Source organism: Dysidea avara, chromosome 1 (genome assembly GCF_963678975.1).
Source record: "Dysidea avara chromosome 1, odDysAvar1.4, whole genome shotgun sequence".
Lineage (NCBI taxonomy): Eukaryota > Metazoa > Porifera > Demospongiae > Dictyoceratida > Dysideidae > Dysidea > Dysidea avara.
Genome location: NC_089272.1, coordinates 52,203,796 through 52,225,955, shown reverse-complemented (window position 1 = coordinate 52,225,955; position 22,160 = coordinate 52,203,796). Strand labels below are relative to the sequence as shown.

At 37.4% G+C, this 22,160-nt stretch overlaps 1 long non-coding RNA gene across 1 annotated transcript; it reads right to left on the bottom strand.

Moving 5' to 3' along the window:
- Nucleotides 1-1,778: 1,778 nt before the first annotated feature.
- On the bottom strand, nucleotides 1,779-2,350 carry LOC136251696 (uncharacterized). Its single transcript, XR_010699159.1, has 3 exons — nucleotides 2,312-2,350; nucleotides 2,079-2,228; nucleotides 1,779-1,887 (listed from the first exon to the last, which is right to left on the bottom strand). It is a non-coding gene; the product is annotated as an uncharacterized lncRNA (long non-coding RNA).
- Nucleotides 2,351-22,160: the final 19,810 nt, after the last annotated feature.

The following is a 22,160-nucleotide window of genomic DNA, read 5'->3' as shown; positions in this document are numbered from 1 at the left end:
AGAGGTGTTCTCATACACAGTTACATGAGCTGCACATTTAGAAGTAGTAGCAGAAATGTGTTTGCTACCATTTCATTGATTCTGCAGCCGGAAACAATTGTCCAAAATGATGAACACCTCTACATAGTGTACTTGGCTGAGGCAGAGGAATTACAGAGAATGTTAAATCAGAAGCTCTAAAGGAAGCCCTGGAATCCCAGAATGCCACTGCATTTTATCCCAATGCTTGACCCAGGATTTTGGGAACATATCATTGGATTGACTAAACAAGCAGTGAAGAAAATACTTGGCAAAGCATTCATCACCTTGAAGCTGCTGGAAACTGTTATCACTGAGATACAGCTGTAGCTACTTCAGTACAGCTGTTGTTATGAACAGCTTTGTTATTAGCTTCTGTACACTTTTCCACTATAAGGTTAATGATAAACGTTCAGTAGATATCAACAATGACCATACTGTACCAGGTAAGATGGTTTGAGTATATAGTTCAAAGTGTAAGTAGTTTCACTCTGCTTTTGATCGTGAGGATATTATGTTAATATAACAAGACAGATTCTGGCAGTGAACTATGAAACAATAGTCAGTGATTAATTAACTTATCAGAAAAGTCTACACTTTAAACCAGAGGAGGTTGGACACGTTCACGTGAGCAATACCCTTAATTGCATTCTTTGATTTGGTATTTCACATGATACTGAAAAATGCTGGGGATCATTAAATATTTAGATTGTCCTTCATGTAAGCTTCAAGGTAATGTACTTTGTTTTGTAATCCGTGCTTGAATTATGGGTGAAATTAATAAGTTGCGGTTTAGTGTACACTACTTCACCAGTCTGCACGTATATTCTATTAATGAAAACGAGATGATTTATTGAGTTATTCTGAGATCGTGATGTATTAACCTCCTCAACAAAAAGAATGAATTTTGCATAATTTGTTTTAGTGCATGGCGCTTAAAGCACATCCAACCTCCTCTGACTTGAAATAATATTCTCATTACCTTCACAATGGTAGATAGATGCATATGACTCAATACGTATATACTTTTAAAATCATCCATTCATAAAACTGGTCAAGAACAAGTAACTGTGTTCATATGTGATTGGGTCTGGGAAAACTGGTCTTATCGCCCATGTCAGCAGATTCAATTTTTACAATCAAAATTAGCTAGACTTGAGTGCTTTTCCCAAGCCCAGTAAGTGGAAATCTGTACATGCAGTGTGGGGCCTTAATAGAGCTCTGGTCAGCATGGGGATGGCTGTATGTGGCTGTACATGTACAGCTCCGTGGTGTTGAATAAAGACCTGTGCTGTGAATTGCCTTTCATTTAAGCCACTGTTGAGACCTGAATGGCCCATACAGTAACTTGGTCTAATTCATCCTACACCTTCCTTTCCAATTATTTAATCAGCCTCTTGCCCTCCTTCTGGGGCCCTGCCTCCCTCCCTTTTTGGAGCTCGCCTGAGACAGTTTAAAATCCTAAAACTTAGCTGCTGGCTACTTGTTGATGCTCAGGAAGGTAAAAAATAGGTGTAAAACATTTGAAAATTTCAGTGGTATGCATAGCTTCAACCATTGGCAAGCTACAACACACTAAATAATTAAAACAGTCATTTCTCAATACTTTGAAATAGCCGGTTTTCCCAGACTAGGTCACATGTATAGAGTACATACATAATAACCTTAGTATAACATTACAAGCAGATCAGGTAAAACAAGTCATTAAAACTATAGCAGAGATTCATGAGTATACAATGAAATAACAACAAAGATTAATCCATATTTACACAAGAGTTGAAATGTACTTATTATGCAGGACAGTTAGCAATACCCATCATCATCATCGTCAGGTTGTGTCGATGTCGCAGTGACAGGATTTGTAGTTACCTAATAAAATATTGTTAAAACTGCACGGTTATGCACACACAGTACATATACTCCATACACAATAGATACCTCCCAAGTTCCGGTCACTAGCATCTAAACATAAACACTTAATAAACAGCGCTGTTGAAAAGTGACTTGATTATTGAGGTGTCCCACTGTGTCTTCTAATGATGTACATTTCAAGTACTTACAATTGCTGGTTGGCTACTACTAGAGAGTATCCTTGTACTTGTAGTTGTTTGAGACCCATCACACACTTCACAGCATCCCACAATTATAGTAGATTTACACGTCACTGGTGGGCACAGTACTTCTTTCTTACGACAGGTCTATTCGTTGTTCTGAGTAGTAAAAATATATATTGTAAAATGTGGACAATATTTGAGCATATCGATATTCAATACCATACAATAGTACCACCTACCTCACAGATGCATTCAGTACAGCTGTTGTTATGAACAGCTCTGTCATTAGCTTCTGTACACTTTCCACTATAGGAATATGACAAACATTCAGTAGATATCAACAACAACCCAAACACACATACCTTCACATTTTGGGCATTTGCCCTTTCCTGTACTTATCAGCAGTTCCTTAGGACAATTAAACCCAAGTCCTTCGCCTGTACATTGTATCTCACCGTTCTAATAATGAAGTTAGTAGTTCTTCCTTGTATATTTACCTCACATGTACAAGTTTTACATGAGTCATTAGGGTGAATGAAGCCTTTGTTGTGATTGAATTCCTGACCACCAATTTGACAAGAACCTACTGCATGAAAAAAATACTGTAATGTTACAAACAATAACTAGTAGATGTGTATAGAGTGCTGAAATAATTATATTGTTGTATGATATAAACTATATTGTGTACTGTGTAAGTATTGTACCATTAATACCTTTTCTGCAACTTTTACAACAAGAGTTAGTGTCACATTGGCAAGGACAGTCATCCCATTCTCCATTCTGTATAAAAAGTATACTTATTGTAACTTAACAAGTAATTATTCATACGACTTACAAGGCAAGTACATTTTCGGCAATTGTGATGTCCTCTGTAGAAGAATCCATTATTTGGAAATACTTCATCATTATGGACACAACCACCTGTTTAAACAAATAAACATGATGGCATATCTGGTACAATGAGCACACTGCATACCTCCGCAGTCTCCACTTGCGCACCAACACTCATAACTACTGTTTGTGTTCTTACAAGTTGTTGTGTGTGGACAATCATAAGTTCCTTCATTGCATTTGTTGACGTCTGTAGGAGTTACGACAATAAAATGTCAACACTTTAAGGTACATGTTATATGAAAAGTTGCTATTTGGTTTGTTGTTTGTGAAAATACCACAACAGAGTGCACTTGCCAGTACAAGTTCTTCCATTGCCATGGTAGCCATCTTTACAAACACAGAAATATCCACCATGAAAGTTGATACAAGTGGCATGTTCACTACACCCATAGTTACTGTCACACTCATTGATATCTACAGTGACAACATAGAGGAGCTACAACTCAACTACCTACAATAACACAGTGACCCACAACTATCTGATATCATAATTATAACATACCACTCTCACAGTATCTTCCAGTAAGTCCTCCAGGACACAAACATGTGTTATTAGCTACACAAGTTCCTGCTGAATGACATGGTGGATTACAATGAGCTACAGGTAGAAAGAAAACTCTTTAAAACTTTCCTGATCAGATACAATGTTACTACACAGCAGAAGAGTGTAATATACGTGTACAACCATCTCCTGCTCTGATGTTACCAGTTTCACAGGTGTACTCATATGAACCATGAAGATCTTTGCACACCAAATTGTTAGGACAGACAGAGTCATCTTCACATTCATTGATATCTATAGCGGAAAAGTTATGACATCAAGATAGTAACAATGATACATATCTAGACATCAAGATAGTAACAATGATACATCACTGTGCAAAAAGTGGGATATAAGATGGTATTTCTAGTGGCTTATTGAATACAAATAAGCCTTAATATAAATCCTGTATTATACTAATTTTATACTTTAGTATAATCCATACTATACTATTGCATATATGGTTTCAGTTTACTTATCACATTACCTGAAATAGCTTATATCTAATATAATGTCCACACTATACCGTCGCATATATGGTTTCAGTATATTTAACACATTAACTGAAGTCTTACAAGAGATTGTTAGTATAACACAGGTTATACCAAGCTTTTTTGTATTCAATAAGCCACCGGAAATACCATCTTATATCCCTCTTTTTTCACAGTGCATATCAAGACATCTAGTTAGTAACAATGATATGACAGTAACACACTACGCCGCAATTTGTACTTGTACAATCTAATGAGAAGTCTCTTTGATCATTGAAGTTAAACCCCACAGGACACTGGCATATAAATCCATCCTGAGTGTTAATACATCTTGCATCAGAGGGACAGTAATGTCCATATTTGTCAATGTGTCCATTACTGCACTCATCAAGATCTAAACAGATTAAGAATTATGCGACAATCTTTTCAACAAAACAATAACTAGTAATAATCTTACCTTTACATTTGCCTTTACTCTCAACAAAATCTTTCTTACACTCGCAGGTGTAATCATCACCTTTTGATATGCATTCTTCATGTTCTAGGCAGTAACTCTGCATTTGGCAAACTAAAGAAAATAATTTTCAAAGCTGCTATTTTAAACTACTTACCAGTACAAAATCCACAACAACGCAAGGCAACTTTCTCTTCTACAGTCCATTTTTTAGCTTCAGAACATTTTTTCAGTCTATCAGTACACATGTATTGCTTAGGTGTCTCTGCTCTTTTAATGTATCGACCCAAAATTGGCTACAACGAAAATCAATAAATATATTATATTAAACATTTTATACAGATGACCACTTTACAATGTCTACAAGACTGTACAAGCATGTTAACAGATTACCTACATGTGATACATAGCATTTTGTCAAAATGCATTTGTCATCTTCTCTTTTAGTGTGATAATGGTCAGCCAATATATCTTCCCCATTAATTTCACAAGCTACAATATTTAGCACAAAAAGAACAGTAAACTGCACCTTCTGTATAGAAATACAAGTACTCACTTTGTTCCAATCCTGGATCTATGATTACAACTCTTCCTGGTTTTTCTAAGCTGCTTGGGACAGTACATCTCAGAGTGGAACCAGTCTAAAAAACACAGTTGTTAGTATTAGTACATACTGGCAAGTAGTAGGGTTATCTGTTAATAGCCATATGCTTTAATACACTCTCGCTGCATACGCAAAGTCTTCCATCTTCTTTCCAGAATAACTCCTCAAAATCATATTGTTTGCCATCAACGAAACATGTAAATGGTTTGGTCATTAGTTCCATCATGGACAAGTTTTGCTTCAACTCAGCAGCCTACACAGACAATAACATAAACAGTATTATTATGAATCGTTTTAAACATTTACCTCTGCCGTAAGTTCAATATTAGTGGCCATCAATGTGTGAACTGTGTCATTTAGAGCTTGGTAAGAAGCAGTGTACTCACAATCTATATACAGAATGACATACAAATGACACCCCAAAACTATCACTACTCATGTATGCTTACAAGTAGGAGCTAACGGGCACAATCTTCGAATGCCACTTTCCCTAAATGATATCACCAGGTCTTGTAGGCATCCCTGCAAACAAGAGAACAGTTTATAGTAAACACAACCCTCATTGAGTACACACAAGATTGACTTGTTCTGTAAAAAAAAGCATAACAGGTAGTCAGAAGGCGACATCTAGGATATGTCACTGTTCATCATGTGACATATCATGTGTTGAGATGCACCCATCTTGACAAGCCAGTTACCACTTTTTTACTAAGTATATGTGTGTATGTAGTGCAGTGTAGTGTACTGTATGTGATGTAGTGTATATGTATGTTTAGTGTGTAAAGTGCACTATGTGTGTGTGTGTGTGTGTGTGTGTGCGTGCATAACAATAGAAAATTGAACTCCTTTTCATCATAGATGTATTAGGGTGATTCTGGGCATCCCAACAGACAGCAGTGGTCTGAACGCATCACAATGACAGAAGTGAAGAAAAAGATTAGAATGAAGTGACTAGAGTGGCTTGGTCATCTGGCAAGAATGGCAGAAAACAGGAGTGTTTTGATTAGTTCGTTGTCTGAACCTGACCTAGTTGTGGTCCAAGGAAAGGTGAAGGGATGTTATCTGTAAGGACTTAGCCTACACTGAGGGGTATGAGGAGACTATAAAATTTATGGCAGGAGGACAGGTGTGTGCGTGTGTGTATGTGGCGTTTGTTAGTATGTGTGTGTGTGTGTGCCAGTGTGTGTGTGTGTGTGTGTGTGTGCCAGTGTGTGTGCGTGCTAGTGTGTGTTTGAGTGTGTGCATGCGTGGGTGCGTGTATGTGCGGTGTGTACACATTCTTTTAAACCTTTATTGCTAGATGCACCCATCTCAACAAACTGGAGGATGGCATATGGTACTCCACCATCTGCCATGAGCATCTGATGGTAAGGGATTTTTATTATATAATAGATATTCAAATAATTGTGTTATGGTTTTGACAGAATTACATGAACTCAAGCAGGTGGTCCTTGATGATTGAGTAGAGAAAAATATGTGTTTGGTGGTCACTTTTCTGCTAAGCCAAGGGTGGAAGGCTGTCCCTCTGTACTGCCCGTTCCAAGGAATCCAGTGCAATGTGCAGTAAATATATAGGTGAGGTTGAAATTCAATTTTGGAACAGTGTGGATTGTTAGTTGCAGCAGCACCCATTGTCAACATCAAGGACAAGAAGGAAGAGTCCATCATCAACATCCACAGCAACAAGAAAGAAGGGAGCATTGTTCTAGTGTGTACCATAATTTGCTTTATTTTTGTGCAAAAATTTTTGTGTTTTTTTGTATAAAGATTTACATGAATGACTGCTCTATTAGAGTAGTTCAATCTTGTGTAAAAGTTTTCGTGTAAGAATTCTTTGTATAAGTTTTACATACAAAAATTATTTTACAACCACTAAAAGCAAATTACTGTATGTGAATTTGAAATATAATTGTTTCAGTTTGTAATAATGTATATAGTGAATCAACACCAGGGGTGCTAGTGTAATTCACCAACCAACAATGCTTAGTTCTTTTATTTAAGCTGTTGTGTCAATATACTGTATTTGTTGTAGCACACCGCTTCAGAGCCTTTGAAGCAGGTAGTCATGAGTACCAACATAATTCAATTTATTTATGTAGTTTGCCATGTTATGGTATAGTCCGCAGAAACCTTGTGTGCAGCAGTACAAATCTTACACCTAGGTGGCCAAATCGTATGAAAATACAGTTACTGAATATTATGTCAGATACACGTATGTTTACACTCCTTGTAGAATGAGTGACTAATAAGACATATTAGAGTGTACTCAAATGGACAGTACGTACTTTGATGATTCATATACATGTATTTGTGTGTGTGTATGTGTGCACATGCCTGAGTATAAATTCCACCCATGTACTTGTAGAGCATCAAAACCATCTTGAATAATGCATTTGTTGGTAGTTGGTTTAATTGTTATTGTGTTAGTTTACAGACAGTATAATAGATTTGAGTCTGGTATAGCTATACTAATATTTGTAGTCTAAACTACCCAAACTGCAAGTTTAACCTCTGGTTTTGGTATTTTTACTGAAGGTAATAAAATGCAGTGATGGAATGGGTTTTATTTTATGCTCACTAGAGTGTAGCTGTAGAACCCTGAAATGGAATGGAATGCAGGCAGGAACCAATTGGGGCATGTGCCAAGTTAAAATTTAGTTTGCAGTTAACCGCTGCCAATATTGGTAGAACTACAGTATAGCTGTTTAGGCAACCACCCTCACTTTTACTAAAGGTTGGGTACAACTACAATATGAAAGTACTATGGTAGTTTACCTTTTAGAAGTACATCTGCATGAGTTTTAATCTGCGCTTTTAAAAATACAACATGCCATGTTATGGGCATTAAATAGACTTTTGATTGAATGGTTTTTAGTCTGCCTAGAAGTATAAGCAAACTAATTCTAGCACAATTCTACTTAATGTGTGATTATTGGAAATGGTGCACAATCTGCTAAAAATGATTTGTTTGCTTAATTTGCACATGTCCTGATTGGTTCCATTCTATAAGCACCTTACAATTTAATTGCATATGGAACAATTTAATACAAAAAAAAGACAGACTGCTTATTAGAGTGTTTTAAAATCTTTCTGTCATAATTAAATAGAGATAGCTATACTGAGAGATGATTGATGTATACAAACATCTTTATTTGTTGATCAGTAGCCTATCTAACCAATGAAATCCCTACAAGTGCAAATTACATTCATATGGCAATATGTGACAATGAGCCTTTTCTATGTCGCATTAATTTTCTTTAACATGATTCATTATTGAAGGGAATTCATTAGCTCATACAGTGCACATAAATAATTGTCTTCAAGGCAAACCCTTCAATTTTTCTTCAAGTGATCACTGTTTACTATAAAAAAAATTAAATACAAACCTGGCCGACTGCTTTATTAGAATACTTCAAAATTATTGTTATCGTATATCAGAAACAATTGTACTTAAAATCAGTTGCTCTGTATTGCCTTCTTTAGTGGTCAGCTACTTACTTATTCAGGTAATGAAATCCTTACAACTGTTAAGTATATTCATACCACTCAACGAGACAGGTATGACATATTTGGTTTCTTAAATGTTATTCATTATTAAAGCAAATTCATTGGTCCATATGATGTATATAGCACTTTACTAAGTGTCTATAGCTACACACAAGGTGTTATGTACATCAATGAAATCCATGAAGACTATATTTACATACTCCAATAGAAAATTCACTGATGTCGCAAAATTGTTTCCATATGTGGATAAAAAAAATATTTTTGATTCCATGTTTAACATTTTCTGTCAAAAATTGGTGGTAGCTGCAGGCATAATGTATTCACATATTGAGCTGGAAACAGCTTTTTAACACTGATAATCCAGGCATTATCCATCTTTTGCAATGCTGTTGACACCATTATCGAACTACAACTGCTTACTGGTACTGCTCTTCCTTACAAGTCACGAAGGTCGCACATGGACTAAATTAATAGAATATTTGCAAAAACGTATAGCTAACAGTAGTCAGGCTCTTTAGGGTGAGTGGCATGGGTATTCCTACACATAACTTATAGCAGGAGTTCATAAGCACCACAAGTCGCATTCACACCTTCAGCGCTTATAAACTCCTGCTTATAGTGAATGGACAGTTGCAGATTGGTACGAACTTACTATTCGATATTGAGCTGGTGGGTAGAACAAATTTAAAGTGATGCTAGGGGCTATGCAACTAAGAACTCTTACTGGCTCATCAGTGAAGCCTTAACACTAGTGCTAAGTACTAGTACTGCAGCTAAGAAATAAAACTATGCTACAACAATAGCCTCTATCACTACTAGTATGTGTGTAAATATATTCTAATAAATTAGTACAAGTGTGACTTTCATGTCTTGTGAGGAAGACCACTACTGACAGTTGTAGCTTAATAGTGGTATCTCCAGCATTAGAAGAGATGGATACTGCAGTCTAAGCTGCTTGGTAAATCTGTTTACAAATAGCATTAATATTATGTGACTGGATCTGCAAAAACCCGACACAATTGTGCAAGCCTAAATTTTCAGTATAAAGCATTGAATACAACTTGCATATTATTAAAAAAAATTAACTGCTTTGTTCTTAGTGAAGACAGGGACTAACAATAAAAACCTGGTTATCATCTTATTTGCCAACTCAAAAGGAGCTTGAAAATCTTTGTTTTATTGCAATAGACTCAAGGATACGCAATATGGGCGTTTGTTTACATCACATCGAAATGGAAGTACGAGATCAATCTTTCTTCACCACTTCGCCTTTGTATGTAGTGAGGATAGGTGCTACAAGGAGAAACTCACCCAGTAATCGACTCCCCTGTTCATGGTGAACACGATGATGCAAATTTTAACTCTGGCATTCTGGTCGTAAGTTACAATCATTTGTTTAGTAAGTACCTGTAATAATCATATTTTCCCTACACTTCCGTACAAATTGATCTTTCTGTTGTTGCTACTTTGTAGGATTGTAACTACCAAAGTTATTGGCATACTGTATGAGGCTGAAACTTTGCCAGAACATACACTTGGCTAATTAGTTTATAAATATTTCATAAACAGGAATTTAAAAATGTGCGATTGTGTCAGGTTTTCACAGATCTGGTCACATATAAAGTGACTACAAATTTGGCAGACATACTTATTGTGAGAACATATTTTTAAGAAGTATAATTCCTTAAGTAGCATAGCAGCAGCAGCAACGGCAAAAAATATTGAATTTCCATCCATGCCTTTCAGTGAGCATGAAACCATAGGGAGCTTTGTATTGTGCTTTGCAAGCAAGGTATGTCAAGTCTCAGCTCCATTAGAATTACTAGTGTTTTGTGTTAGCTAGAACATGCAGTATTTATCTCTTTGAATGCACATAATAATGCAGCGTACCTTGACGTTACTCTGCTCACAATGGATATGCTATACTGAATATGTTTAATCCGAATACCGTACTTTACCGGTTAATAGCCACGGGTACTATAATTTTCAGCAAGGAAAATGATGCAGGTATTATGTGAAGGCGGCTACTATCTGAGGGCAGCTACTATGAGCTTGTGTGGCAGTAGCCTGCATTGTTTAAACGGATTTTCAAATGGCTGACCTTGTGTAACCATCCTTTTATACTGTTAATCCACTTGGCTCCTCTCAGAAACACTAACTCCAGGCTTAAAACAACTACTTTGCTTAGTTTCTCCATCATCAACACTTGTATCAGCATATTCAGATACAAGCCGCAGCTATTAACCGGTCAAATACAGTACTTACAATGCTAAATTTATAGTTCTTGTTCCAAATTTGTTAGGGAGACTGACTATTTATGTGCTTATTATGTGGCGTTGGTCTATAACTATTAAGGCATTAGCAGTGGTGAGTGGACTGAATGCTTTTGTTGTCAGTGGCAAAGCCAGCTGTTTTTGCTCCACTCTCATCACCAGGGCTAGCTTAACTTTAGACTGAATTCTAGTAGCCGCTTATGATGTGACCTCATTGGGCTACACTATATATTGTGTGTTAGCTACACCCTAGATAATTTATTGACATTCAGTAGTTAACTTGTTTACTATCTTTTTAGTGATGCACGTATATATACAGACCAAGAATTAAATAGCAGGCCAGGACTCCGTCAGTAATTGTGTCAGGAACATACTAACATTAGCTTTCCCTATACTTCAGAGAATTGTTAATCTGTGAGTGATGACTGGACAAACAGAAGTTGTGATAGGAAAAGGTATTAATTTAATTTTCAGTATTCATGCATACTTTATACTGATTGTATTATTAGCTAGATTACCTCATCTCAGCTGCTAGAAGATACATGATGATCGTGATGATAGTGACTACTGATTTTCTTGATCATTAGCTATCTGCTACAGTATGCATTTGCTCTGCTGTTTCTGTATTAAAAAAAAATTAACTTTTTAATTAAATTATGTTCGGTGCATTTAGAAATACATATGCATAACTAGCAAGGCTGGATTCTTTTGGTTGAATCATTGAGAAGACTCCAGTGACACTGAAATAAAGTTGGAAAAGGTGGTGTAGTACTGCCAGCAAACTGCTGGTCCATGTAGTGAATCTGCTGGTCTGTGTAATGAAACTGCTGGTCTGTATAACTTTTGTCCCACTGCTGAAGGTGAACGGTAACAGTGCTACTAATCAAACTGATGGCAGTCTATCTCAGGATCTGCAAGGTAAGCAGATGATGTACTGTCAAAATCAATCAAATTACCGACCATATTTTCAATGACCTTTTGCTGTGAGTATTTAAATGTCTTTCAGCTACTGAGAGATGGTATTGGCAATGATACTCTAGTGTAGAAAGCATGGCTACAAGTAACGTACACTGCAGTGTTTCCATTGAAATGCTATGAATCATTTCAGGAGGGTTATAGTGGCTTATAAATTGCAACACATAACTTTCAGGTGCAGTACTGCTGGCTTACATGGTTTGCATGTCTTGTAATACTTGCCTGTCAATAATGAATAATTGAAAGACTTTTACAAATGTATATAGCTTAGTCTTGAGATGAGTTTCAATCAATGTGAAGTGGAATTAGCACTAGTACTGGTATGACCACATCCATTTGTTCAATCGCATTGACTTAGCACTACATGCCATCCTTTTTATAGTTCTGTGTATAGATTCTGCACTTTAAAGTTCTGTTCAATAACATTTATTGTTAAAAAGGAGAGAATAATTTACAGAAGTCCATGGTGCTACAAGGAGCGCTCAGAACGAAATACATACCATAATTGAGAGTTAATTAGTTTCAATAGATTTCTTCATTCCAGTTTAGAATTGTATGAGAGCAACCAACAGCAATTCAAGTATCCAAGAGTAGTATCATAATAGTGATATATAGAAATATTTGCATAGCATCCTCACGTTGATGTCACTATATCTTTTCGTTTGTATGTTTGGAGCCATTCAACAACGCAGAATACAAATTTTATCCCTAGAAGCTTTTCTCTGGCTGGAGAGCTATTGAATCATGTGTGTGGTGTCTGCATTGCTAGCACAGGCATGAAGATACGTAGCAGCTTAAGCATGTACATTTTTGTTCTAACTTGCACTATATAAACGTTGGCAAAACAAAATTGCCTCAGTCAAAATTTAGATTGTCTACAGAGCTATCATCTGCAAGTTAACATCACCATTTAGCTGCAAGCATCTTGCCAAAAGTACAACTACAAAAATATGAAACCACCTAATTGCTTGCAAACCAAGTCCAATATACTCTCTCACGTGGGAGAGTAAAACTAGTATAACCAGCAGCCATATAAATAATCACCATGGACTTTGTAGCCACATCAAAGGCTATTAGCAATTAACATCACCCCTTATTACACATGGTGAAATTCATTTTTTAATAAGCAACACACACTCACATGCATAATACCTACTGTACCTTGAAGAACTTGGTATTCTGAGAGTTTCCACCAATACCTAGCTTCAGATCATCAGGTAGACAGTAGTCAGGTTGTATGATAACTCTTTCTCCAACTTTCTCACAGCCCACATATATAGTAACAAGTTTACCATCAAATGACACTATGATAGTGTGCCAATCTGATAAGACCCTGAAGGTATAGTTAAATGATATGCCAAATGTCACCCCACCATGAATGAAGCCAACTTTAATGGTATCATCATCAGAGTCAACTTCAAGTGAAAATACAACCACATCACTTTTTGTGTGTGAATAATATTGGTCCATCTGCCACACCATCAAATTTCACACTAGCATGGAACACAATCTGTCTCCTTTTACACAAATACTGGTGTAGTCTCTTGAATATGAGACTGGTATCGTCAACACTAATACCATGGGTACCATCTAGTACGATGGCTGGAGATTTTGAACTTGGCCCACCAGTCAAATCTACATTGTCAAGATATTTAGTCTCTAGTATAACACTTTTGAGATGGTTAATGTCATGTGGATGAACTTTACACAGTCGTACTGTACCTAAACAGCAACAAGATATCATTAGAAAAAATCTATTAGGCATATAATAGTGATACATGTTAGAATTACTCCCTATACTAAGAAACACTGCATAGTAAACATATAATGATCATTCACTATTTAAAAATCTTGATAAATATGGACATAAATTCGCTTGTGGTGTGACAATTGAGGAAGTGGGAACCGCTGAATGAGATAAACCTCACACACCCAACATTCCTTGTGCCCATGGAATGGCCACCGTAGTACCCTCTGCCTGCATATAGTTGGACAACAGGCACATTCCTAGCTAGAATGTATATGATTTTTGTTGGTGGAAAGTTTCATTTCTCAATCCTCAGATGTGCAACAAGTTATAGTAAATGTTTATCACTTGTCAGCGGCCATGCCTACTAGTTAAAGTACACAAAAAAAGAAGGAGGCTGGTAATGATAACAAAGTATGGTTGATGCTTCTTATATTGACAATTTTATAATTTTCAATGCCCTGTGTGCTAATGGGATATGTTTTAACATTTCCTTTTAAAGTGTGACTGGTTTGTTTTAAATAAACATAAAATATTCCCCAAAACCCTTAGTTAAACATTATGTGAAACACACCCTGTTAGAATGAGAACCATTAAAATGTCATTAGAAAACTGATCCACTTTCAGACAAATGAATGCAAACAATATTATTGTACAAATAGCACAAACATGAGTTGATTACACAACAAGGGAAGAGATAAAGCCAATTCACTATAGCCCTATCCATACACTCCTTAATAAAATTCCAACTACACCACAAACCATCTTTGTGTACATAGGCCTATTCAAGTGCATAGACAGCATATGAGCAGCAGGAGCAATACTACCATATAGCTACCTAATGCTTGCTAACCAGATTAAAAAATTGCTGCAATAAATGATAATTGTAGTTGTTTTATGCAAAGATGTTTTGAAATTCCTCACACTAACACCTCCTTTATATTAGTAGTAGGCACCGGCCGATTATGCCAGCATAATTTAAAGCATAATAGGTGACCAAAAGCATCAAGCATAATGCCAGCATAATTGGGGCGATATTTGAAAATTTAATTAAATGCGCAATACGTGCGCCTGAAAGAAAGCAAATATTTACTGCCAATAGTATTATTAGTGCATTTCATATTTAAAAACACGTAATATAACTTATTAAACCGTTTCTTTGTTGGTTATTCATACTTTGCAGAAATAAGATCGAGATACTCTAATAGAGCAGTCATTTACTCTAATAGAGCAGTCAGGAAAGGCTGATATACTCTAATAAAACAGTTAGTTCTAGAGCATAACCTTGATTTTGAAAGCATAATTTTGAGCATAATAAGCTTAATTTTTGGGCAATGCTCAAAAGCATAATAGGTAAAATTTTGGGCATAATAGGCCGGTGCCTAATTAGTAGTGACCTATTACTAACACATTCAGTAATACACATAGCTACACAATGGCACATGTGCATGCATACACACAATGAGAAATAGTAAGAGAGCGGTAAGCGCTTCAATAGTTACTTACATGTGATCGTCATGAGTGACAAGCAGGCTAGGAGAAGAGCCACGGCGATTACTGTTGTAAGATGATATCCCATCCTATTCTTCTGCTCGGTGAGAGATTGGATTACTAAATGTCAAAAGTTTCGTTTGTTGATTGAATTGCAATGCACTATCAGGATATCGTTTTATACAAGATCTTTCTATGATTTGTGAATAATCCACGGAAGTACTGTAATTAATCTCAGAGGTTGCGGTGGTGAACACATGAAGAAAACAAAGCAAAGCAGAAATATGCATGAGGTCAGATGACAAATACGGAACTTACTCGTTTTTCTAGTACAGAAGATATAATTAGTAGCCTGGCTAACAGAATGTACTAAGCAGAAATATGCATGAGGTCAGATGACAAATGCAGAATTTGATACAGCTGGCTGAAGGCCGCTGACTGTGGGTGCATGCCGGTTTACTGAAATTGTTTTCGTATGTGTGTGTATGTGTGGCTACCTATCTAGCTACCTAAGTTGTTTGTCCGTACGTACCATGTGAGCAAAATTGTTAAATGGTAAAAACAGCTTGCACGTAAGAAGTAAAAGCGAAATGAAGTCTATATTAAACTTCCACACAAATAAACTTTGCTCTGAGATGGTTTTTTTGGCGGTCTGAAATACGGGTGTGGTGATTGTTCTCAGATTTTGTGAATCACCTTCCGTTTGAGCTTTACAGGCTTTTAACAGCTGAAAAACAATGGTGCAGGCTTCAAGACTACCAGAAATAGCCTATCCCTTCGAGCTGGTTAAAAGGGGGTGTGACCAGTGTTTATCCTAGGGCTGTTAGGAGGAGAACTTCCTCCCCCCCCCCCCCAAATCTCGCACTCGCTCTATATACTGCACTTAGGTTAAGCTTGCTATTAAATGGCACACAAAACTTATCAAAAATGTTCTCAGATTCAATCTCAGCTTTAATATGTAAAATTTTCCCCAGTTAAAAATTGCAAATGCAATCTTAGAAATGCTCTCAGATTCAGCATCAGATCATTAATTGTTAAAAATCTGCTATATAAGGTACATGATTATATAACTAACAAAAAATTCCTACATCGCTATAGTGGCTATTCCATATCTGAGAGCCCAAGTTTACCCAGCTTCTAAGTTAGTTTTTTTTTTGTAAATAGCATACTTAACTTTCAAAAATGTCTTTAAATTCAAGGTTTGTATTTTAAAAGTTGCTATATAAGCCAGTTTACTTTCAAACCGTGATGGCATGCACAGCCGGCATAATACCCCGAATTTAATCTCAGAAGCCTCATATAAAAGAAATTCCATAATCATTAAACCCTAATGTAATATTTAATTTCAAATAGCTTAAATCTCTTGGAAGACATCCATCCATGCACATCTTTTACTTTGCTAGTGCTTTGTGGTATCATACAGTGATGGTCAATACACCAGGGCTTTGTTCTAGAAAGCATGTGTCTTGTAGCCTATTGAGGTTTGGGACACACAAAGAGAGAGTCTAACGAGGTGAAGTTTACCTGTTAGGTGGCTTCTTAATTCCAATAACTATATACCTTGGTAATAAATGACGCAATTTTTTTTTATTACTATTACTAACACTTTACAGTGACCAGCACTGAAGGTCTGACAGCAACATGTGCTGCAGCCTTAGGATTACCTAACCTAATTTCAAGGACTTAGACTTATTGACTTGACCTAGTGACTGACTTCATGACTGAAAAGATGTAACAGAAAAGGGGCCAAACACTGTTAAAAATAGGGTGTAATCCAATCACCTTTGGGGGAGTTCTAACTGCTGTGTAAATTAAACTCCTTTGAAGGAAGTTGTAGTACTCCTCAGGGGTGCTCTAGGAGCAACTAAAAGGTGTTACAAGTGCATTGCAACACTCCCTAAGGGTGTTCTAGGAATAGCTATAAAGGTGTCACGGTACACTTTAAAGATGTTCTAGTACTCTCCATGGTGGCATTTTGTTGAAAAGAAATGTAGGCTTGCTATAGCATTCCAGTAACCTTCATGTTGATTTCAATTTATACTCAATGACTACCAACAACAAAGCACATTAGCAGTACGCAATAATATATTTGCAACACCTTATACTTACCACATAGTTGTTTCCAAGTCACTCTTATAGAAGTTAGCAAACTGTACTTATAACCTAATTTTCAATAGAAGCATCCAATTGTGGGTTTCAATATACCTAGGTGTAGGCAAACACCCTTACAGTGGCTTAGCTATTATTGGGGAGTAAAATGACATTTGTGGTGTTCAACAACACCCCAAGTGCTACAATACTCCCCTAGGGTGTTGTAAATACCATGGGTGTACATGGACACCTTTACGATGGGTGTACCTGTAACACTTCGTTTTAACAGTGAAGAAAGGAAAAAAATCCCTCCAACCCCTGGATTTGAATTGCAGGTCACCCAATGTCTAGTCAGGGCCACACTGAGTCTTCCTCCAGGAGGGATGGATTTTCTTCCTTAAACCTAAGTATTTATTACTAACACTTTTACAGTCAGTATACAGTTTTACAGCCCGGGAAGTGGCTGACCATGAATACTCTTTTGTATTCTGCCCACTAAGTCGCATATCACTCAATAACAACAGTACTTGCATTATTAAGTCAGCGTACTAGCTAACATGCATTTCTTGGTTATGGGTATTTCTGAGATTAGGAAATTGGTATATGCACCAGACTGCCTAGACAAGATAGGGTATAGTAACATGCTTGTGCAGTAGCAGAGATAAAAATAATAGCCCACACTGTCATTAGGCATGAGGCTATTATGCTCCAAAAATTGAGCATTATGCTTTTGAGCAGTGCTCAAAAATTCACCTATTATGCTTTTGAGAATTGCCCATTATTCCCAAAATTATGCCACCATAATTGGCTAATAATGCCAGTTTATTGCTGTATCAGACCATTTTATTGATGTTTAAGATCCAAATAGTCTTGAATTCTTTAGCTGATTGCTGTATTAGAGTATTTCGTTTCAATGTGACTGCTTTATTAGAGTAAATAATATTCAGTGACTGCTCTATTAGAATTTCTGACTGCTCTATTAGAGTATCTCGATCTTTTTAAACGGAATTGTGCATGCCGAAGATTTTCCTACTGTTAAAGCTTTATAATCACCTGAAAATGCTAGCATAATTCTTGATTCCCACACATATCTATTATGCCCGAAATTATGCCGGCATAATCGCCGCATCCCTAACTGTCATTTTCCAACCAGTCACAACAACTATTACCAGATTGAAAAACTTTGACATTATGACCTATCAAATAAGCTCCCAATAAACATTGCATATGTAAACTACTCACCATCATCCATCAATGGCTGACCACACAACATGTTGGTCTGTCCTGATAAATCATGTAAAAGACATTACTTATTGAGTACTGAATAGGATAGCAGGTTTTCATACTATTGGGGTACTTCAAGTTTGCAGCAACAAATTAGTGGAGAACGCTACACCAGGCTCTTCACCAGTATCGTATGCGAGTATGGCAACCACCAAATAGATATGGATATTCACGACAAGCTTGAGCGAGCTTACTGAAGGGAGAACATGTGTAAGAGACTTATTTACCATTTACTGTATGCATACTGTATGCACACACAGCATATTACACTTTTAATTATTGTTGTATCATACAGGCACACACTTGCATAATATCATTGTGTCCTGCTCACTTACACTCAACACATTCCATGATTACACAATTGTATTATTGTATCATGCTCACCTCTATACACTCAGCACATTCCAGACAACACCATGCTTGCCTATATATACACTCAGCACATTCCAGACAGGACTTTCAGCAGAAACTGCTTAATGACCAGTGGCGTATTCACCTCAGTATTGCACCCCCACGATACATGCACCGGCAGCTATACACCTCGCATGTTCATGACAACCTCGGTCGCAACTTTATTTACACAGAGGTTTAGCAATGTACCAATCATTGTCCCATGGGCACTCGCTGGACATGCACTCACACTATCATAAAACAGAAATAGCTAGATGAAATGGACTCACTGGACTTGACATACGTACGTACGCAGGCACGTTCCCAGATTGCCCCCTGCCGGCTGCCATGCCGCTACCTCAACCGCTCTCGCAACTTTAGTCCACCGTTCAATTTCACGACGATGCGCCAGCTTGAACAGACTAGTAGCGTGGCATTCTCCCAGGGCTGATACTAGCAGGCTCATCTTCTGTCTGGCATGACAATCATAGATTATTGAGAGAGGGGATAGAAAACTATCACGTGAGTGGTTGTAACAAAATCAGCTTTACATGATTCTTTACCACAAACTAGTGGCTCAGTGAAGTGTGGACCAAAATAGTGGGACCTCTTTCTATGAAATATATAAGGTGACCATGAAGTGGATTAATCAAACATTATTAAGTATGCCTTTGCTAGCTACATAATTACAATGTGGTCTTTGTACAGAGGTGGTCTTGTAAAAGGTGTCAACAAAGTGAAGTTTTTACTCTAGGATGCACGTACGTAAATACCAATTTGACCACTTCTGTTTCATTTTCAGTTCCCATTTCCACTGTTTCCTATAATTCCCAGAGGTTTGAAACTTTGAATACCAGCCTACTTGTACTTGTCAGCTATGAATGAAAGTGCAAAATGTACTAAAACAATAACAGATTGTCCAGTGTTACCTTTGACTTGCAGGATACATAAAAAGTCATTTTAATAGCTTATATATAGCACCTGTTGTCTTGCTGTACTTGAGTAGAAACAATATGTGACTGTCTCTGGGAAAACCGGTCTTATCGCCCATTTAAAAGTATCGAGAAACGTCGGTTTTAAATATTCTGTGTGTTGTAGCTGGCCAATGGTGGTAGCTACGCATACCAAATTTTCACACGTTTGACAACAATTTCTTACCTTCCTGATCATCCACTGAAGAAGTAGTCAACAGCTAAGTTTCCCGCCATTTTAGATAGTTTTTAAACCGAGGTTGTCTGTATCAGGCGAGCTCCAGAAGGGTGGGAGGTGGGAGGTGGGAGGTGGGAGGCGGGGGCCCTGGAAGGCGGGCAAGATGGTGTTCAAAAATTGAAAAGAGACGTGCTGGGATGAATTAGGCCAAGTTATAGGCCATTCAGGGCTCAGAACTGGCTAAAATGAAAGGAAATTTACAACACAGGTCATTGTCCAACACCACAGAGCTGTACAGCCACACACAGCCATCTCCTGGTTGGCCAGGGCTCCATCAAGACCCCAGACCACTCGTACGGCTCGCCCGGCACTGTGCTCTAGAAAAGCAGCCAGCAAAAGCAGACCACTTTACTCTGGTCGACTGTGGCAGTGAAACTTGATAGTACATTCATTAAGCTTTGTGTTTGTGTGAAAAAATCAAACTTCCTGTCTTGGGCGATAAGAACGGTTTTCGTAGATCCAGTCACATACCGTGTTTTTCAGGTTTCTTGCGAAAATCAAAGCATAAACGTGATCAAACACGTGATTTGTAATTCAAATATCTCGAACTTGCAAGGCATTTAAAGTGAATATTCGCACCTTTTGCCGATCATTGTACATGTTCAAGTATTGCTAGTATGCTGCAAGTTATGTAAGCCTTGCTAGTTCGAAGCACGGATCACGTGTTTGATCACGTTAATGCTTTGATTTTCGCCAGAAACCTGAAAAACACGGTATGCATAAAATTTAATATTATGAGAGGCATCACGTGAGATCACGTGATCTAACAACAATGTAGATTGCTTGTTTGGCTGCCCCTTGCTATTCCCTGTGTTCCATGGGTTGGTATTAAAGTGTGGCCCTGTTTTCAAGCGTCAATTGGTAAGTTACACTTTATATGGGCTATAATGCATTCATGTGTGACTGAATTTGACAAAACAAGGCTTCGACGCACAAGGCTTTGTTAGGAGATATGGCGATTTTAAGGAATCATTGTGTAATAACTTCCCAGTGCCTACAGCTGTGCAAACAAAATTTGCACCAATTGTTCATCTGTTCACTAGCTATCACTGAGTGGGTGTATACATTTCTGATACCCAGAATTTGCCCTGTTTTGAGCAGCTTTTTTCGAGCGGGTAATAATATCACAGGCGGTACTAATAGGGAAGTAAGAAGACGATTGGAATCCAGAGGCCAAGTTTGGGCTCTCCATGGCCCTCCATGGCACTCAGATTACTCCAAATTGACTGAAAACACTATTGGCGAGCTCTCTGTGAAGTCCCAGCTCACTACACACCATTATCACAGAGCCATGGCCATTTAATGGTGCCAATCTCACACTCGTGGCTTTGACAGGGTCGGAAGAAAGCTGCTACAGAAACCAGACTTGTCAGTGCTGAAGGAAGTACAGTGTGAAATATGATAGTGTATTAGACCAGCAATCCATTTCTGGTAAAATCGTAAGTTTGATTTTGTGTGTGTGGAAGCCTTGTTATGTGAAATCCGGTCACATATTAGTGTATGTTATAACATTGTTACACTGCTATTGGTGCTGTATAACTACATTGTGAGCACTGAAAAACTCTACTAACACTGTTCTTAGGACAGAAATCTGTGTTGTACTGGCAGTTCAACAGTACAATAAAAAAACTTATCGGGAGTCCTTGACATACAATTATATAATGTAAATTTATTTCACAAAATGCATTAAGTTTTAACAGAAATTCTTATGACTAATGCCTTTCCTACAAAAGCTCCCGTAACAGAATCGATTCCTTAGAAGTCCTCATACTTCAGTATCCTTTTATAAATGAGCTGCACTTTTCTGTCTATCTGTTACTGTCAGTGACTGTGATCAGGTCTATAATGCATTGGTGAGCGCAATGCTTTAGCTGTGATGGCAGAAAGGCATACAGAAAACAACAAAAACTTTGTTAAAAGGTCCAGGCTAGTCACTTGATTTCTACTCATTGTCCTGACACACGGTGTCAACACATGTTTAAAAAGCTATGTATACATTGTAGTATGGTGCGTGGGCGAATCAAAGGCTGCTACCAGTGTTACAAATCAGTCGTATACCAGTTTAAAAAATGATTGTAGTATGGCTAAGGACCACCTTTAGGCCACAGAGTCTGGCCACTAATTAGTTCAAAGACTT